At 27.0% G+C, this 15,795-nt stretch overlaps 2 protein-coding genes across 3 annotated transcripts in view; both read left to right on the top strand.

Moving 5' to 3' along the window:
• Positions 1-15,795, top strand: part of LOC109600250 (PRL-1 phosphatase) — a 44,740-nt gene that overhangs the window by 379 nt on the left and 28,566 nt on the right. The gene's annotated exons all lie outside the window — the stretch shown is intronic.
• LOC109600242 (myosin heavy chain, cardiac muscle isoform-like) overlaps positions 11,678-15,795 on the top strand; it is a 46,739-nt gene continuing 42,621 nt past the window's right edge. Inside the window, exon 1 of the mRNA XM_049970854.1 lies at positions 11,678-11,681. The gene's annotated coding sequence lies outside the window, so the exon portion shown is untranslated. The remainder of the gene's footprint in view (positions 11,682-15,795) is intronic.

Here is a 15,795-nt window from a genome sequence, read left to right as displayed (position 1 = left end):
GTCCGTCTGACCTCCTTAAAATATTCAACCTAAATTAATTTTTGACAGTGCTTTTATTTGTGCGATGAACAAATTTATGTATGCGCTGTTTGTTGCTAAAAATTCACAAACACAAGGAGGAATTTTGGTGAAAGAGTTTGTGATTGTATTGGTGATAATTTGCGGTAGTACTTCCCCGCTTTCTCGCACTTAATTTTGTTACCTTTAAACAAAATCTACAAACTAATTACGTTAATGCATTAATCTGCAAATCAAGTTGTACGTTTTTACTACAAAAACTAGGTTTTAGTCTGCGAAGGAATACTATATAATGTTATGGAAAGTAGGTTAAAATTAAACATGTCTGTGTCTGAGAAAATCGGCTTAGAAACAATTTATACGTGGAATATTTGAACATTTTTACTCGTTGACGTTTAGCAGGTTTTTAAAATACCAAATGTCAAAAATAACTTTGGATAACAAACAAAATTATCAGTTTAAAATGTACAAACAAACATTATTAATTTAATTAAGTTATGTTAATAAACTACAATGCTAATTTGCCACCTGTAAAAAATTTAAATCACCATGTTCACAGAAAGAAGTCACTTTGGTAAACCGGAAATTGAAGCGTTCTTATCAGTTGATACGTTCACAAACTGTACCTAAAATTAGTTATATATCGTTATATTTTTTGCTGACGTCTGGAGAATCCTGGACACAATTTTACATCAGATCCCATCAACAAATTCGACTGACCTTCCTTAAAAGTTTAATCTAAATTATTTTACCATCTTTTTATTACCGGTTTGTTTAAACATTTGCCCAGTTGTTGTTGTTGTATCACGTGAAATAATTGCAGTTATGAAGTAAGTAGCTTTATATTAAATTTTAATAGTTACATGCGTACGAGTCTTTCTGTTTAACGTTACAAGTTATTTACATTTTATATTTGCTAAGAAAATATACAAATTTGCGTTGGGCAACGTAACTTTTTAGTAATTTAAATAAATATTTTCATATCTTTAAAACTGCTTTGTTTAAAGCAAAATAGCATTTTGTACGTACTTAAAATTCCAGAATTAATATTGCCTGCTTTTGTATTCGTTCATTAATTGATAAACCATACAAAATAATTGAGTGAACAAGTCTAGTATTTTAATTGTGCTTGGAGATGAATTGATCAGCATAAAACCCTCGGTTACCCCTCCAGACATAAACGTCACTTGATAATTGTTTGTGGTAAACATGTTTATAGCAAGAAATATCCACAAAATGTGTTTGAGACTAATTTCGACATTTTTACATTGTCAATTAAATAATAATATAGAGTGCAATATTTTTACTGACGTCTGCAAAACGCAGGATAAAATATCAGGAGATTGCTCAATTTTACGTTAGGTGACATGTGATATTTGCAACCTTCTTGAAGCATTTAATCTGAATTAGTTTGCCCTTTATTACTGGTTTGTTTAAATATTCACTTAGTTTTTGTTGTGCTGCATAAACTACTTGAAGTAGTATAAATTTATGCCTAATGTTAAACATCATTATTATTTATATTTGCTAACAAAATACACAAATTTGCGTTGAGCAAAGTTAAGACTGTTCAGTAACTTTTTAGTAAATTAAATAAGCATTTTCGTAGCCTTAAAACTGTTTTGTTTGAGGCCAAAGAGCGTTTATACGTACTAAAAATTCCAAAGTTAAAATTCCCTGCTTTTGTAATCGTTCATTAAATTAATAAACCATAAAAATTTATTCAGTGAACAATATCTAGTATTTTAAAATCGATATTTGTCACTTCAGTTGGGCTTGGAGATGAATTGATCAACCGGAAAGCTTTTGATTTCTCCTGAAGTCGTAAGCATCACTTGATAATTGCTTGTAGTAAACTTGTTTACCACAAAAATTCATTCAAACCGGAAATTTAAGTGTAATTAGTATGAAATATCCACGAAATGCTTTGCATTTTTATATTGTCTCTTAAATAATAACGTTGAATGTAATATTTTTTAGCGACGCCTGCAAAATGCTGGATAAAATGTCAGGAGATTGCTCAATTTTACGTTAGGTGACGTGTGATATTTGCAAGTTTCTTGTAACATTCAATCTGAATTAGTTTGCCTTTTTATTACTGGTTTGATCAAACATATACCTAGTTTTTGTTGCACTGCATAAACTAATTGAAATTTGACTGAAGTAGCTGTTTCATAATACAGAATTATATCAAATTTTAATATTAAAAGTAATGGCAAATTTATATCAGTTTTTGTACCCAATGTTAAATATTATTTATATTTTATATTTGCCAAGAAATTACACAAGTTTTCGATGTTCAAAGTTAGACTGGTTAGTAACTTTTTAGTAATTTATATTTTCGTAATTTTAAAACTTATTGTTTGAAGCCAAAGAGCATTTATACGTACTGAAAATTCCTAAGTTTAAATTGCCTGCTTTTAAACGTTCATTTACTTAATAAACCATAAAAGTGCAGGATAAAATGTCAGGAGATTGGTTAGTTTTACGTTAGGTGACGTGTGATATTTGGAACTTTCTTGTAACATTCAATCTGAATTAGATTGCCTTTTTATTACTGGTTTGTTTAAACATGAACCTAGTTTTTGTTGCAGTGCATAAACTAATTGAAATATGATTGAAGTAGCTGTTTCATAATGCAGAATTATATTAAATTTTAATATTAAAAGTAATGTCAAATTTATATCAGTTTTTGTGCCCCTTGTTAAATATTATTTATATTTTATATTTGCCAAGAAATTACACAAGTTTACGTTGTTTAAAGTTAGACTATTTAATAACTTTTTAGTAATTTAGATTGGTATTTTCGTAACTTTAAAACTTATTGTTTGAAGCCAAAGAGCGTTTATAAGTACTGAAAATTCCTAAGTTTAAATTGCCTGCTTTAAACGTTCATTTAATTAATAAACCATAAAAATGCAGGATAAAATGTCAGGAGATTGGTCAGTTTTACGTTAGGTGACGTGTAATATTTGGAACTTTCTTGTAACATTCAATCTCAATTAATTTGCCTTTTTATCACTGGTTTGTTTAAAGATTTACTTAGTTTTTGTTGTACTCCATAAGCTAACTGAAATTTGAAGGAAGTAGATAATTCATAATCCAGAATTTATTTATTTTTAAGTAATTTAAATACATATTTTCATATCTTTATAACTGTTTTGTTTGAAGCAAAATGATTGTACGTAGTAAGCTTTTATAAATGTTTACTTAATTATTAAACTAAGAAAATTATTGAATTATTGAAGTTTTACCAATTTCTAGAACTTCAGAAGTCAATATTAGTCATTTTATTTGTGTTTGAAGATAAATTGATCAGCAGAAAAGCCTTTGTTTACTCCAGGCATAAACGTCAATTGATAATTACTTATAGTAAACAACATGCACACCATAGGACCCATTCAAATGGGAAATTTAAGTATAATTATGAAGTGTTATCTTATTCACGAAATTTTTCCAAGACTAATTTTAACATTTTTATGTTGATTAAATACTAACGTAGAATCTAATATTTTTACTGACTCCTACAAAATCCTAGACAAAATAAAGGAAGACGCTGAATTTAACATTTTTTACACACGTTTACCTAATTATTGTTGTACTGCATAAAATAATGTGTGAAGTAAGTACATGATTCACGCTCAGGAATTTTATTAAATTTTCCACGAATTCACATGTACATTGTACTGATTGGTACATTTTTGACCGTTTGTTTATAACAAAGTGGTAATTTTGCGGAACCAAAAATTCCAAATTAAAATTTCGTGCCAGTAAAAGCTCATTCAATTAATAAACCATAAAACTTAATTGAGCCCACGAAATTGTATGAATTTTTCGAATTTCATTAAAGGCCAATATTTGCCATTTTATTGAGTTTCGTTGTAAACAAATTGAGGCAGCTGAAAAGTCATTGTTTACTCCGGCAATGAGCGTCAATTGATAATTGCTTATAGTAAACAAACATGAAATTAAATACCTTCGCTTTTATTTAATGTGTCGCGCCTCATTCAATACCCACCGGTTTCGTCACACCTTTTGGCATTGTCGTTAGCATCACTGCAAGCGGAATTAACGCGTTTCCAACGTTTAATGCGTTTCATGTGAAATTCGCAAATGTTGCTAATTGCTCTTCGGTTACGGAGAAATGTGCGTTTCTTTTTTGAACGATTTCAACTTTATCTAATTTACGACGTGTTTGTTTATCGTCGGATATGTTCAGTAATTTGATAATGTTAAGGGTTTTCATGTTGTGGCTTCACTTGTATTAATATGTTTATGTTATGGTTATAATAAATGTCCACACCCAAACAAGCCCCGTGGATTATTGGCAATACGGCACGTTTGCTTCCGTCTTATCGACGATAAGTTCTCCGGACAACATAAACAAGTCTTTCCACAATTTTAAAATTACCGTTCAATTATGTAAATTTGTTTCGAATCTAAACTTCGCATGTTTTTGTTTACTTGAGGCAAACAAAACTGATTGAGTATCGTCTGAAAGGGCTCCAGAACAAGGCACTTTACACAATCTTCTTCATTGGCCTGAAATACCCAAAGTAAAGCAAGAAAAAATTGTAGCATCAATACGCCTCAGTTAAGATAAAATTTGGTGGTGACGTCAATGGAAAGTATTTAAAGCCACAACCACGCCTTCAAGCAATTTTGAAGGAGCTACTTTGGATTTGTTGAAATTGCCATACTTCGTAAACAAAGGATTGTTTTTTTAATTTAAAAAAGCTTCTTCAATGTGAGGCTTGACGTATAGAAAAGCGGTATGGATATGCGGATAATTACGATGAAATTTGATGGTGACGTCAGGCACACCCACGCCTTCTTCTTGAAGGAACCTCTCATGGATTTGCTCCAATTCTCAAACTTCTGTAAACAAGGAGTGTTTTTCTACTTTACACAAACTTTTTCATTGTAAGAACTGATGTATTCAAAGCAGTGGAACAAGTGGAAATGTTAACGTGTATGAGAAAGCTTTAAAAGTAACACCTTCTCCTTCAAATCTTGAAGAAACTGTTATAGATTACTTCAAATTCTCAAATTTTGTAAACACAGGAGTGTTTCTCTACTGAGGTATTCAAAGCAGTGGAACAAGTAGAAATGTGGAGTCTGACATATATGCCTTAATTAAGATAAAATTTAATGTTGTCGTTAGTGAGAAACCTTTAAAAGTCACACCTACACCTTCAAATCTTGAAGGAACTCTTATGGATTTGTTCAAATTCTCATACTTTGTAAACAAAGGAGTGTTTCTCTACTTTACATAAGCTTCTTCATTGTAAAAACTGCGGCATTCAAAGCAGTAGAACAAGTAGAAATGTGGTATCTAACATATATGCCTTAATTAAGATAAAATTTGGTGTTGATGACAATGAAAAACCTTTAAAAGTCACACCTACACCTTCAAATCGTGAAGGAACTCTTATGGATTTGTTCAAATTCTCATACTTTGTAAACAAAGGAGTGTTTCTCTACTTTACACAAGCTTCTTCATTGTAAAAACTGGGGCATTCAAAGCAGTAGAACAAGTAGAAATGTGACATCTAACATAAATGCCTTAATTATGATAAAATTTAATGTTGTCGTTAGTGAGAAACCTTTAAAAGTCACACCTACACCTTCAAATCTTGAAGGAACTGTTATGGAATTGTTCAAATTTTCAAACTTTGTAAATAAAGGAGTGTTTCTCTACTTTACACAAGCTTCTTCATTATAAAAACTGGGGCATTCAAAGCAGTAGAACAAGTAGAAATGTGACATCTAACATAAATGTCTTAATTAAGATAAAATTTAATGTTGTCGTTAGTGAGAAACCTTTAAAAGTCACACCTACACCTTCAAATCTTGAAGGAACTGTTATGGAATTGTTCAAATTTTCAAACTTTGTAAATAAAGGAGTGTTTCTCTACTTTACACAAGCTTCTTCATTGTAAAAACTGGGGCATTCAAAGCAGTAGAACAAGTAGAAATGTGACATCTAACATAAATGCCTTAATTATGATAAAATTTAATGTTGTCGTTAGTGAGAAACCTTTAAAAGTCACACCTACACCTTCAAATCTTGAAGGAACTGTTATGGAATTGTTCAAATTTTCAAACTTTGTAAATAAAGGAGTGTTTCTCTACTTTACACAAGCTTCTTCATTGTAAAAACTGGGGCATTCAAAGCAGTAGAACAAGTAGAAATGTGACATCTAACATAAATGTCTTAATTAAGATAAAATTTAATGTTGTCGTTAGTGAGAAACCTTTAAAAGTCACACCTACACCTTCAAATCTTGAAGGAACTGTTATGGAATTGTTCAAATTTTCAAACTTTGTAAATAAAGGAGTGTTTCTCTACTTTACACAAGCTTCTTCATTGTAAAAACTGGGGCATTCAAAGCAGTAGAACAAGTAGAAATGTGACATCTAACATAAATGCCTTAATTATGATAAAATTTAATGTTGTCGTTAGTGAGAAACCTTTAAAAGTCACACCTACACCTTCAAATCTTGAAGGAACTGTTATGGAATTGTTCAAATTTTCAAACTTTGTAAATAAAGGAGTGTTTCTCTACTTTACACAAGCTTCTTCATTGTAAAAACTGGGGCATTCAAAGCAGTAGAACAAGTAGAAATGTGACATCTAACATAAATGCCTTAATTATGATAAAATTTAATGTTGTCGTTAGTGAGAAACCTTTAAAAGTCACACCTACACCTTCAAATCTTGAAGGAACTGTTATGGAATTGTTCAAATTTTCAAACTTTGTAAATAAAGGAGTGTTTCTCTACTTTACACAAGCTTCTTCATTGTAAAAACTGGGGCATTCAAAGCAGTAGAACAAGTAGAAATGTGACATCTAACATAAATGCCTTAATTATGATAAAATTTAATGTTGTCGTTAGTGAGAAACCTTTAAAAGTCACACCTATACCTTCAAATCTTGAAGGAACTGTTACGGATTTGTTCAAATTTTCAAACTTTGTAAATAAAGGAGTGTTTCTCTACTTTACACAAGCTTCTTCATTGTAAAAACTGGGGCATTCAAAGCAGTAGAACAAGTAGAAATGTGACATCTAACATAAATGTCTTAATTAAGATAAAATTTAATGTTGTCGTTAGTGAGAAACCTTTAAAAGTCACACCTACACCTTCAAATCTTAAAGGAACTGTTATGGAATTGTTCAAATTTTCAAACTTTGTAAATAAAGGAGTGTTTCTCTACTTTACACAAGCTTCTTCATTGTAAAAACTGGGGCATTCAAAGCAGTAGAACAAGTAGAAATGTGACATCTAACATAAATGTCTTAATTAAGATAAAATTTAATGTTGTCGTTAGTGAGAAACCTTTAAAAGTCACACCTACACCTTCAAATCTTAAAGGAACTGTTATGGAATTGTTCAAATTTTCAAACTTTGTAAATAAAGGAGTGTTTCTCTACTTTACACAAGCTTCTTCATTGTAAAAACTGGGGCATTCAAAGCAGTAGAACAAGTAGAAATGTGACATCTAACATAAATGCCTTAATTATGATAAAATTTAATGTTGTCGTTAGTGAGAAACCTTTAAAAGTCACACCTATACCTTCAAATCTTGAAGGAACTGTTACGGATTTGTTCAAATTTTCAAACTTTGTAAATAAAGGAGTGTTTCTCTACTTTACACAAGCTTCTTCATTGTAAAAACTGGGGCATTCAAAGCAGTAGAACAAGTAGAAATGTGAAATCTAACATAAATGCCTTAATTAAGATAAAATTTGATGTTGTCGTTAGTGAGAAACCTTTAAAAGTCACACCTACACCTTCAAATCTTGAAGGAACTGTTATGGATTTGTTCAAATTTCCTTACTTTGTGAACAAAGGACTGTTTCTCCATTTTACACAAGTTTTTTCATTGTAAAAACTGATGCATTCAAAGCAGTAGAACAAGTAGAAATGTGACATCTAACATAAATGCCTTAATTAAGATAAAATTTGATGTTGTCGTTAGTGAGAAACCTTTAAAAGTCACACCTACACCTTCAAATATTGAAGGAACTGTTATGGATTTGTTCAAATTTCCTTACTTTGTGAACAAAGGACTGTTTCTCCATTTTACACAAGTTTTTTCATTGTAAAAACTGATGTTTTCAAGCAGTATTTCAAATTCAAATTTGGTGTTGACGTCAATAAGAAACCTTTAAGTCACACCTAAGCCTCCAAAGCAATCTTGAAGGAACTTGAAGGAGTATTTCTCATTGTAAGACCCGACATACTCAAAGCAGTAGAAGCGTATTAATATGCCTCAATTATGATAAAATTTAATAGTGACGTCAATGAGAAACCTTTAAAAGCCACACCCACGCTTCCCAAACAATTTTGAGTAAACCACTGATGGATTTGCTCAGAGTGGCCTACCTACGTACGAACTTCGTAAACATGCATTGAAATCTGAACTGGAACAATTATTTACAGAACTATGAAAATGCCCTTGAATCGGTAACAACGCACATTTACGACACTTGCATTACGTTGCAGCTCAGATCATCCTCGTTTTTTTATTAAATTAATCACATCAATCGATACGGTGTGTGGTAATTATTTAGTGCTAAACATTAATATTAGGATTAAATTGAATTTTAACGTTGTCCACTCAATCCATTGGCCCTGAGTTATTTTTATAACGTTCCGTCATCTAATAAAAGGACTTATCTATTTCGTTACGGAATCCACATGCAGATTTACTATTGTTGTCTATTATTAGAGATAATTTTTTATTTATCAAACCCCCCATCGAATCACTTTAAAGCTGTTGACCAGGCTGATTAAATGTTTATTCAATCATGCAACAAGCAAACTGATGATTGCAAAACATATTGTATACTTAAATAAATAAATACGAGTTGGTAGACTTGACTGATTTGTTGTGCAGCTCTTAATTATGTGACCTTGTGTGTTGCATCTAGTCTGGTTTTAAAAACAGAATATTTGTTACAAAACGTGTTTAACGTCCACAATGAATGTCTTCGTGGATTTACATTATTAATGGTGTGCGATTTCGTATTAATGGATATTCCGTTATGGAAGTGTAACGTGTTTCGGGGGAGTTGGGCTTGAAATTGTAATTTTACACGCTTTTTTTTTTATCCGCTCTCTATTTTTGGTTCGGGAAGTTCGAGCTTTTTGCAAGGTTAATGATCGTTTGTTATCAGCTGGAGGAACAATGCGATCATGTTGCTTTTTTAATGATTTTATTGAGTTAAAAAATGTTGATAGATTCAAAGCAAGAACGTCTTCCAAATGTTTAATTATATTTTTGTGTTTATCGACGTTATTATTTATTTTAAAATCAATTTATCTACTCATGCGATTACAACTAAAGATTTGATAATAAGATAAATTAGAGATACTTTAATCTCATTTTAAATATGTAAATATCTTATCAATTATATAATAAACATACTTGAAATTAATTTAATTTAATAATTTAGTCGACTGTTGTTTATACAACCAATGTTTTAGAGATTTTTTTACTCCCACAAAAGCTAAGACAGAGGAACCTTTTTTTATACTCAACGAAAAATAGTTTAAAATATTTGAATCATCCTTATACTTCAAGTCAGTTCTTCCAGTCGAAAACAGATATTAAACTATTTATATTTTGTTGTGTAAAAAATGGCTTGTCTAAAATATTTATCATTATTTAATGTTTAACGTAAAAAACTAACATAATTTATTATTTTGTTTTAAATAAATTTAAAATTCTTAATATTCATCATATGCATTGTATATATTACAATATATATATATATATATATATATATATATATATATATATATATACAAAAATAGTAAAAAATACAATAACTTAGTAATGAGTAATATTTTTAAGTTTTTAAAGCTTTAAAACATGTTACATGTGAAGAGAAATAAATTTTATACTACATATTATCTAAATTAAAAGTTTTTCGTTGACATTATAAAAACATTAAAAAATTAAGAATGAAATAAATTTAAAATACTTTAATCCCATTCCTCATATTTATATGTTTTGTACATATTACAATTTATACATATAAAAAATAGAAAAAAATACAATAATTTAGTAATGAGTAATATTTTAAAGTTTTTAAAGCTTTGAAACAAGCTACAGATGAAGAGAAATAATTTTTATACTATATATTATCTAAATTAAAAGTTTTTCACTGACATTATTAAAATATTAAAAAATTAAGAAAGACATAAATTTAAAATACTTTAATCTCATTCCTAATATTCATATGTATTGTATATATTACAATTTATACATATAAAAATAGTAAAAAGTACAATAATTTAGTAATGAGTAATATTTTTAAGTTTTTAAAGCTTTGAAACATGTTACAGATGAAGATAAATAATTTTTATACTACATATTATCTAAATTAAAAGTTTTTCACTGACATTATTAAAATATTAAAAAATTAAGAAAGAAATAAATTTAAAATACTTTAATATCATTCCTCATATGTATTGTATATATTACAATTTATACATATAAAAATAGTAAAAAGTACAATAATTTAGTAATGAGTAATATTTTTAAGCTTTTAAAGCTTTGAAACAAGTTATAGGTGAATTATCTATTTTATTGAATTAAAAAAAATTATAAAAATTATCATAGATTCGAAGGAAGAACATCTTCAAAATATTTAGTAATAATTTTGTGTTTATCGACGTTATTATTTATTTTATAATTTTTCTACTGATGCGATTAAAACCTTGATTTGATAATAAGATAAATTAAAGATACTTTAATCTCATTATAAATATCTAAATATCATGTCACTTATATAATAAACATACTTGAAATTAATTTAATTTAATAATTTAGTCGACTGTAATTTATACAACCAATGTTTTAGAGATTTTTTTACTCCCACATAAGCTAAGATAGAGGAACCTTTTTTTATACACAACGAAAAACTGTTTTCAAATGTTTAAATCATCTTTATATTGCAAGAGTGAAAAACAGTTATTAAACTATCTATATTTTGTTGTGTAAAAAATGGCTTATCTAAAATATTTGTCATTATTTAATGTTAACATAAAAAACTAATTTATTATTTTGTTTTGTTTAAAAAGGAACATTTACCAGTATAAATAATTTTTGTTGACATCTTTTAGACATAGAATCTAACAGTCTCTGCAATGTGTCAACAGGAATTTGTTTTTTGAATTTACTTTAGTCACTCCAAAGGACAGTGTTCCATTTTTCCTGAGTCCGTGACAAGTCGGATTTTACAAATGACAAACTGGACGCTCTGTTATTATTTTATCAAATATTTAATATATTTTAATAGTGTCAGTGGAAAACTCTTTTTAATGTTAAGATTTGTAAAACATTATTATATAAGGGGGGGCAATTTTTTTGTTGTGGTGTATACGATTTGGAGAGTGACTAAAACAGTATTTCGTTCTATTAATAATGAATAACATGAAATTGTACTTCTTTATTCAGTTTTTAAATGACATAAATAGTTATACATTAGGGGTTGATACACGATAAATTATACACGACACGCGCCACAAACACAAATAGCACTCATATTAACATTATTCAAAATCCATAAATAGACCTCAAAGAGGGAAAAATATAAAGCACACCCACACGTCACAATACACACACACACAGAGACACAAATACACAGTGTTTTCCGTAACAATTTGGCAACCGGCGATGGGGTATAGTTTCGCGTTGGACCACAGACGTCTGGGCCCGTCTGGTTCGGTCCGCACAAGCGCCTCATGCACATGTACGGGGTCAAAAATTGAAAAGACAGGGCATTCCTACTGGGTTCGCAGCCGGAGGACGTTCACCTCGGACATCAAATGCATCGGGGAGAGGCGATTATTTGTCGCCGTTCGAAATCTCTCGCCGCTAACCCCGAAAATTGTTTGCGTACCGCGGGGCCGGGCTGCGAACGTCGCCTTAGCTGGTACGGGGGATGGTGCGGCGGCCGTCGGCGCCGCGGCCCGATTTGGGTCAGCGGAAATTCTTTTCTTTTGATTGCGCATATTCGCGGGCCTTAAACGTTTGATTATGTTTAAACGAAATGGTTTTTGTGTTGAGGTTTATCTGAAATTGCAGTTTTCGATTGATGTAATTAAACCATTAAATATTTGATAAGGTGGTATTTAATAATAGATTCAAAATATTTTAATCTTCTCCTGGTATCTCATATTTATATTATATTAATTATATGTAAGTAAAAATGCATTGCATTTCAACGTTTCACATTTTCACTCGCACACAAATCAATAATTTATTAATTTTTTTATAAATTTACACGATTTTAAACAGACAATATTAAATATATAAAAAATAGTAAAAAGTTCAATAGCTTAGTAATGAGTACTATTTTTAAGTTTTTAAAGCTTTGGAACAAGTTACACAGATGAGAGGAAATAATTTTTATACTAAATATTCTTAAAATTAAAACAGTTTTTCACTATTTAAACACTAAAAATTTAATAAAGAAATATATTTAAAATACTTTAATCTCATTCCTAATATTCATATGTACAAAAATAGTAAAAAATACAATAATTTAGTAATGAGTAATATTTTTTAAGTTTTTAAAGCTTTGAAACATGTTACAAGTGAAGAGAAATAATTTTTATATTACATACTATCTAAATTAAAAGTTTTTCACTGACATTATTAAAATATTAAAACAATTAAGAAAAAAAGGAATTTAAAATACTTTAATTTCATTTCTAATATTCATATGTATTGTATATATTACAATTTATACATATAAAAAATAGTAAAAAATACAATAACTTAGTAATGAGTAATATTTTTAAGCTTTTAAAGCTTTGAAACATGTTACAAGTGAAGAGAAATAATTTTCATACTACTTATTGTCTAAATTAAAAGTTTTTCACTGACATTATTAAAATATTAAAAAAATTAAGAAAGAAATAAATTTAAAATACTTTAATCTCATTCCTAATATTCATATGTATTGTATATATTACAATTTATACATATAAAAAATAGAAAAAAATACAATAACTTAGTAATGAGTAATATTTTTAAGCTTTTAAAGCTTTGAAACATGTTACAAGTGAAGAGAAATAATTTTTATACTACTTATTATCTAAATTAAAAGTTTTTCACTGACATTATTAAAATATTAAAAAAATTGAGAAAGAAATAAATTTAAAATACTTTAATCTCATTCCTAATATTCATATGTATTGTATATATTACAATTTATATATATAAAAAATAGGAAAAAATACAATAATTTAGTAATGAGTAATATTTTTAAGTTTTTAAAGCTTTGAAACATGTTACAAGTGAAGAGAAATAATTTTTATACTACATATTATCTAAATTAAAAGTTTTTCACTGACATTATTAAAATATTAAAACAATTAAGAAAGAAAGAAATTTAAAATACTTTAATCTCATTTCTAATATTCATATGTATTGTATATATTACAATTTATACATATAAAAAATAGAAAAAAATACAATAACTTAGTAATGAGTAATATTTTTAAGCTTTTAAAGCTTTGAAACATGTTACAAGTGAAGAGAAATAATTTTTATACTACTTATTATCTAAATTAAAAGTTTTTCACTGACATTATTAAAATATTAAAAAAATTGAGAAAGAAATAAATTTAAAATACTTTAATCTCATTCCTAATATTCATATGTATTGTATATATTACAATTTATATATATATAAAAAATAGGAAAAAATACAATAATTTAGTAATGAGTAATATTTTTAAGTTTTTAAAGCTTTGAAACATGTTACAAGTGAAGAGAAATAATTTTTATACTATATATTATCTAAATTAAAAGTTTTTCACTGACATTATTAAAATATTAAAAAAATTGAGAAAGAAATAAATTTAAAATACTTTAATCTCATTTCTAATATTCATATGTATTGTATATATTACAATTTATACATATAAAAAATAGAAAAAAATACAATAACTTAGTAATGAGTAATATTTTTAAGCTTTTAAAGCTTTGAAACATGTTACAAGTGAAGAGAAATAATTTTCATACTACTTATTATCTAAATTAAAAGTTTTTCACTGACATTATTAAAATATTAAAAAAATTGAGAAAGAAATAAATTTAAAATACTTTAATCTCGTTCCTAATATTCATATGTATTGTATATATTACAATTTATATATATAAAAAATAGGAAAAAAATACAATAATTTAGTAATGAGTAATATTTTTAAGTTTTTAAAGCTTTGAAAGCTTTGAAACATGTTACAAGTGAAGAGAAATATTTTTTATACTACATACTATCTAAATTAAAAGTTTTTCACTGACATTATTAAAATATTAAAACAATTAAGAAAGAAATAAATTTAAAATACTTTAATCTCATTCCTAATATTCATATGTATTGTATATATTACAATTTATACATATAAAAAATAGTAAAAAATACAATAACTTAGTAATGAGTAATATTTTTAAGTTTTTAAAGCTTTGAAACATGTTACAAGTGAAGAGAAATAATTTTTATACTATATATTATCTAAATTAAAAGTTTTTCACTGACATTATTAAAATATTAAAAAAATTGAGAAAGAAATAAATTTAAAATACTTTAATCTCATTCCTAATATTCATATGTATTGTATATATTACAATTTATATATATAAAAAATAGGAAAAAATACAATAATTTAGTAATGAGTAATATTTTTAAGTTTTTAAAGCTTTGAAACATGTTACAAGTGAAGAGAAATAATTTTTATACTACATATTATCTAAATTAAAAGTTTTTCACTGACATTATTAAAATATTAAAACAATTAAGAAAGAAAGAAATTTAAAATACTTTAATCTCATTTCTAATATTCATATGTATTGTATATATTACAATTTATACATATAAAAAATAGAAAAAAATACAATAACTTAATAATGAGTAATATTTTGAAGTTTTTAAAGCTTTGAAACATGTTGCAAGTGAAGAGAAATAATTTTTATACTACACATTATCTAAATTAAAAGTTTTTCACTGACATTAAAATATTAAAATAATTAAGAAAGAAATATATTACAATTTATACATATAAAAAGAGTAAAAATACAATAATTTAGTAATGAGTAATATTTTTAAGTTTTTAAAGCTTTGAAACAAGTTTCAAGTGAAGAGAAATAATTTTTATACTATATATTCATAAAGTTAAAGAGAATTTCACTAATTAGTAGTCTAATAATATATAGTATTAATAAAACATTAAACATTTGATAAAGAGATAAATTCAAAATCCTTTAATCTCATTCCTAATATACACACGTATTATATAAATTATAATTTAAGTACTAGAATTGTACTATTTAAATATTTAATTGACTGTAGTTGTAACGTTTGATGTTCCTCTCCCACACAAGTCAATAAAAATAATATGTACGTAAAATTGCTTATTATTTGTGTATTTGTTTCTAGTTTTTTTTATATATATTTTTTTAACGATTTAAACAACAAAAATTAAATTATTTACTTATATAATTATAATTTCAATTTTTTTGATACTTAAGTGAAGAGGGGCAAGTTGATTTTAAGATTGTAAATTATTAAATTCCATCAAAAAAATTTCTAAAATTATGTTATAATAATGAATTCTATCATTTTTTGTGTCGCCATTAGAAAGATTAAATTACGATTAAATTTCGCTTCGATTTGGGTCGGTGAAAATTCAATTTTTTTTTTGTGCCGTATACATCTTTTATTTCTCCGCCTATTAATAAATTTGTTAAACAG

The sequence above is a fragment of the Aethina tumida genome, chromosome 1 (assembly GCF_024364675.1).
Source record: "Aethina tumida isolate Nest 87 chromosome 1, icAetTumi1.1, whole genome shotgun sequence".
Taxonomy (NCBI): Eukaryota; Metazoa; Arthropoda; class Insecta; order Coleoptera; family Nitidulidae; genus Aethina; species Aethina tumida.
The sequence above is the reverse complement of the archived record's forward strand: the minus strand, read 5'-3'. Positions and strand labels throughout refer to the sequence as shown.